The 5,245-nt window shown below is 41.6% G+C and overlaps 1 pseudogene; it reads right to left on the bottom strand.

Annotated features, from left to right (window-relative positions):
* Positions 1 to 1,896: 1,896 nt before the first annotated feature.
* Positions 1,897 to 2,756, bottom strand: LOC127184653 (reticulocalbin-1-like; annotated as a pseudogene).
* Between the last annotated feature and the right edge of the window lie 2,489 nt (positions 2,757 to 5,245).

Raw genomic sequence — 5,245 nt, 5'->3', positions numbered from 1 at the left:
ATCAGATTATGTGCTTATTTTAGCATTGATTCATTGTTTGACTTTAGTCATTTACTGTCTAATTTCTTCCTTACACATCCTCATGATTCATCCCAATTTTTCTTTGTAAATGTCAAATTCTTTAAGAAGAGCAGAAAAGAGAAGAAAAATGAAAAAGAGAAGTGGTATAAATTGTCTGGGAATCTGAGCATTTTTCCAAGTAGTGATAAATAGAATTTGGGAGACTCAGTATTCATGGTTTCACAGTTCAGCTAGTTTTACGCTCTCATACTTTCTATCTTAGCAAAAGATAGGCTAGTGCCCGAAGAGTTTCAGTGCACTGCTACACATGTCACAGAACTCAGGCCTTTTTAAATGCTTAATTTGACCATAGATCTTGTTTGTCACAACAAACCTAGCCTTTCCCTGTTTTCTGTCTTACAAAGTAGACATTGTCTTGTTTCCTCTCATCATCATAGTCTTGCTGCCTTATATACTAAATTTCGATGAGGCCCACCTTCTTAAAACCCAGAATAAAAGATAATAGGACCTAATTTGACATTATTTCTCTGTGTTCTCTTTCTTACTTTCATGTGTGTAGGAAGACAAATGTAATGAAAAAAAAAAATGAGAACATTCTTCTACCTGAACCTTGGTGAGCAATACATAGTTATCACTCCACAGTGAATGAAAAAAATATAATGCCTGAGCATTATTATGAAATCTTGTCTCTAGTTTTCAAAGGTAAAACCATCTGCAAAGGGAAACCCTAGTATACACATTTGTGTCTGCATTATGTTTCTTTAAATGTAAAACTTTCAGTGTGAAAATTAACTAGTAACCGCAGGCTTATCCTTTAAATAATAACTTCTACAATGGTCATAAGTGGTGCTGTTTCATAGAAGACAGCTTAGGATGTTCTTTCATAATAAAAAAGAATGAGGGCTGAGCCTATTACATGATAAAGCCTAGAGATAAGTGAATGATGTCACAAACTTCTTTCATGGACTCTCATGAAATGAAAATCCACTCTCATTTATGAGCAAGGAAAACTTTGATTCTAAAATTTATTCTAGATCAATGAATGATAATTTTCCTTAGATGTCAGCAACACACTTTTTTTTTAGTCTTGTTTACCCTGATTGTCAGTCTTTTTGTTTTGTTTTTCGAGACATGGTTTCTCTGTGTAGCCCTGGCTGTCCTGGACTTACTTTGTAGACCACGCTGGTCTTGAACTCACAGCGATCTACCTGCCTCTGCCTGATTGTCAGTCTTGAAGTGATTACTGGACAAGTTAATGAGATTAGGCTACTGTGGTGTTGGTAGTGAGATCAGTTTTACTTAAGCCACACAAGATCACTGAAGGAAGTTGGGTACCTTAATAAAGTAATGGATTTTTATTAAGGAAGGGGGAGTCCATAGATGTCACAGAGACATGTTGAATTCCTTCAGAATGTGTTCCTGTTTATAGATAGCTTTCTCTTCTCATAAAGGTAGTATTTATATGAATTTTAATTATGTATGTGCATAATGCGTGTGAAAGGGAATATTGCTGTAGCATGGGGGGCACAATGTGTGTGTAGGGGGTGAGTGGTCAGAGAAGAAGCATTATGGAGTAAATTGTCAGTTCTCAACTTTATTTGGTTCTGAAAATCAAGAACAGGTCATCATGGCAAGTATTTTTACCTGCTAAACCATCTATCTCACTGGTCCTAATAAAAAAAGAATTTTTATCTGAGTGTTACAGCAATGGCTGGTTTCAAGTTAGTATGGAGTGAAAACTCATTTTTATCTCAATCTGAGGTATTATCTCACTGTTTAGGGACACAACTGCTATACCCTTGACAACTGTAGCAACTACTCAGAATACCTGAAGAGAAAGCTTGTGACAGTCAGCCATATCAGGATAAGCATCTTTTAAAGTTCATTGTAATTTCTTGTAAGATCTTTCCCATAATTGGTAATTTGGCTTCCCACATATTCCAGGTGTCTAGAATCTCCTTCTTGGTTAGCATCTCGTTCTTGTTTTGGCCTGACTCTTAGACCAGGTGCCGGGCCTATGCATAGTCATAGCCCTAAGGGAGGACACAGTGGCCAATCTCAGCCTTGTCCAGTTTCCCATCCTTGTTCAGATCTCAGGAATCATTGGACTGCTCCCCTTTTGGACAAAATCCAGTCTGCCTCAGGGCTATTTTGGGAAAACATGTCTGCAATGTACTCATCCTGGTTCACAAAGTCATCCCCATTTTATCAGTGTCCTTCAGCATTTCCAACACTATAATCTCCTTCAGATGTTCAAACTCCTCTGGGTGCAGAGAAGCAATGAGTTCCTCCCAATAGCTGTCAGGACACTGTCATGGTCTGAAGCCTTAAACCGCTTATCATGTGGCAGCATCTTTTTTAGAGGTTTCTTAGGTATTAGACATAGGTGGCCTGCTTGTATTCTTTGCCCCTATCACAATCCTTCTATACTTCAGTGACATTACCTTTTAGCGATGTACCAGTTTGATCCAAACTTTCAGCTAGTGCCTCAGTGGTGACAAGGCCAACTCCATTGCTATCAATTCGCCCAACAATTTTCTCCAAGCCTTTCCTTGCTCTCCTCCAAGTTGAGCTGACTGGATGTCTTGAAGGTCTCCTTGCTTAGGAAGGCCACGTGATTGTGCCGGAGCAACTATCTGCCTGTCTTCTGGCAGGCCACCCAGCTCCCGGTTTGGTTGTACCATGCACTCCTTGTGCACCACGGATTTGGAGAGCAGCATGAGTGCCAGTGCCATAGCAGCCACAAGGTGGGCGAATCCCAGGAAGTCACAGCAGGCCAAGGGCACAAGCAGAGGGATGACGCAGTGCAGTAGGGAATTGTGGCACTGCAACTACTGTTCTCTCCTCAGTAAGGGGTCTTTAGGCTGGTGACTGCAGACTCCGGGCTGCCCCACTCATGTGCCCATTGACTGTGGTGCTGCTAGGGCTATCCCTTGTAATTAATGTGTATATGCATGTGTGCCTGAGTGTATGTGTATATGCCACTATTTTAAGACACTATTTCTGGGTAAATGTGAAAACATACCTTCTTACGCCAGATAGGGTAGAGAGTAGACAGAACACCACACTCCAACTTTATTGAATTATTGCTTATAGGACCACAGAAAGCTCAAACACAGCTGCATCACCAAAATCCCACTCCACCATGGTGATAGCTCTGGAAACTGAGAAACCTGCAGCACATTGCACCACCTGCAGGCAGCTTTAGAGGTTGCAGAATAACCTTCCAGGCTGTTTATTTGGCTTCCATGGTCCTTACTGCTTATATACATGCTTGGGAAGGGAGGAGCCTACTGAACTGGGTCAGTATCAGGGACTTCTTGAGCTATTTTTGATATGTTTACTTCCTTAGATTAAGGAGCTTCTCTTCAGCATAGACTATTCTACCTCCTTTTAGAGACCATCCTGCGGTTTCACTCACTATAAACATTCTTAACATTTTCACCTCCATTTGCACATCTTATATCTTAAGAGTTTCCCTCCAAAATGGAAGGTTTTAGTCTCAGAAGAAACTGCTACAGAATAATACACGTGTAACAGATGGTCTGATGCTTTATATTTGTTAGTTATTTTGCTCCCCGAGGTCTGCTTCCTGTTTCTTTCAAACAAACTATCACATACCCCAAGTAATGTTGTATAACCTTGCCTCCCTCTTTGACCAATAAAGCCCTTTTAGTGGCTTAGCTCCTCCCAGTGATACAGCTCTCTTGATTGGGAGGAATAGGGGCTATAGACCTTGGGGAAGTGGGTAAGGGTTTTCAGGTGAGTGTACATCATTGGCTGGGGCTGAGGTGCTAGATATGCTTCATATGAGTGAAGAGGAATTCCAGATGCTAGGCTATGTGACTACCTTAAGAATTGTGAGGGTGCGTACTCTGGTGCCTCATATTTGACCACGTCTGCTGGAGGGGGAGACCTGGTGGCACTCAGAGGAAGGACAGCAGGTTGCCAAGAAGAGACTTGATACCCTATGAGCATATACAGGGGGAGGTAATCCCCCTCAGGAACAGTCACAGGGGAGGGGAATAAGGAGAAAATGGGAGGGAGGGAAGAATGGGAGGACACAAGGGATGGGATAACCATTGAGATGTAACAAGAATAAATTAATAAAAAAAGAAAAAAAGATGGAAAAATTGTGAGGGTGGAGGACACAAGACTATGTGAGCAGAGGCATGCAGGCAAGGAACAGGGAAAGATGATCCTTACTCCTCCCTGTCATCCTGAATGAGGTAACCCAGACTGAGGAAGACACTCATGGTATAAGTGGATATTAGCCCAACATAGATGTCCTTTGAAAGAGTCCACCCAGCAGGGAATCAGGACAGATGCTAAGACTCACAGCCAGACTCTGGACTCTGGGTGGAACACTGAGAGTGGTATGAAAGAGTGAGGGGATGGTAGGACCCAGATGGTTCAGGAGCCCCACAGGGAGACCATCAAGATGGAATGGGGAGGTAGACCCAGGAGGACCTGCACAAATGGATGCACGAACCAAGGACAATGCATGCAGAGAACCTAGACCCCTTGTTCAGATGTAGCCAAGGGAGCAGTTTATTCTGATGAGACCTGATAGGCTGTGGTCATTTGGTGGGGGAGGTGGTCCCCTTCTGTCAGAGGTCTAGGGGAGGGGAATAGGCCAGAAGAGGGAAGCAGGGTGGGAACAGAAGGATACAACCAAGAAGATAGCAATTGACATGTAAGATGATTACATTATAATAAATAAATAAATATAGATATATTTTTAAAAGATTGATATTTTCTGGATTTGGACACTTCTTGATCTCACTCTACCTCCATGCAAGTTTTTAAAATCACACAGTCCACATTCCCCACACTTATGTGATTTCTGAGGTTGAATTTCCTCAGTATTGGGGCAGCAGATATACAGCTAGGAACAATTCTGAATGACCATTAATTCTAGACTGCATTTAGTCTAGCATTGCCCAAGTTTTTCTCTGTGATGATTCATGCTGGATTAGCAACAAAGAATACTGAATGTTAGCTGAGCTCTGTGTATTGATTGTGGATAATCTAGTTCCAAATGGGTCAAAACTAACTCAGCAGAGTACATCCACATCTCAACAAAACTCAGATTCTAGTTATGAGCTTTATGGCCAAGTTGTAATCCTTGTTTTTTATTTGTCTACCTAAGAAGATAAATAGGCAGAAAAATTACTGGCTTAGCTCTCTAGGCAACTGAGGCAAACTAATCACTCGCTTTTTT

The sequence above is a fragment of the Acomys russatus genome, chromosome X (assembly GCF_903995435.1).
Source record: "Acomys russatus chromosome X, mAcoRus1.1, whole genome shotgun sequence".
Lineage (NCBI taxonomy): Eukaryota > Metazoa > Chordata > Mammalia > Rodentia > Muridae > Acomys > Acomys russatus.
This window is presented reverse-complemented; position numbering and strand designations above follow the sequence as displayed.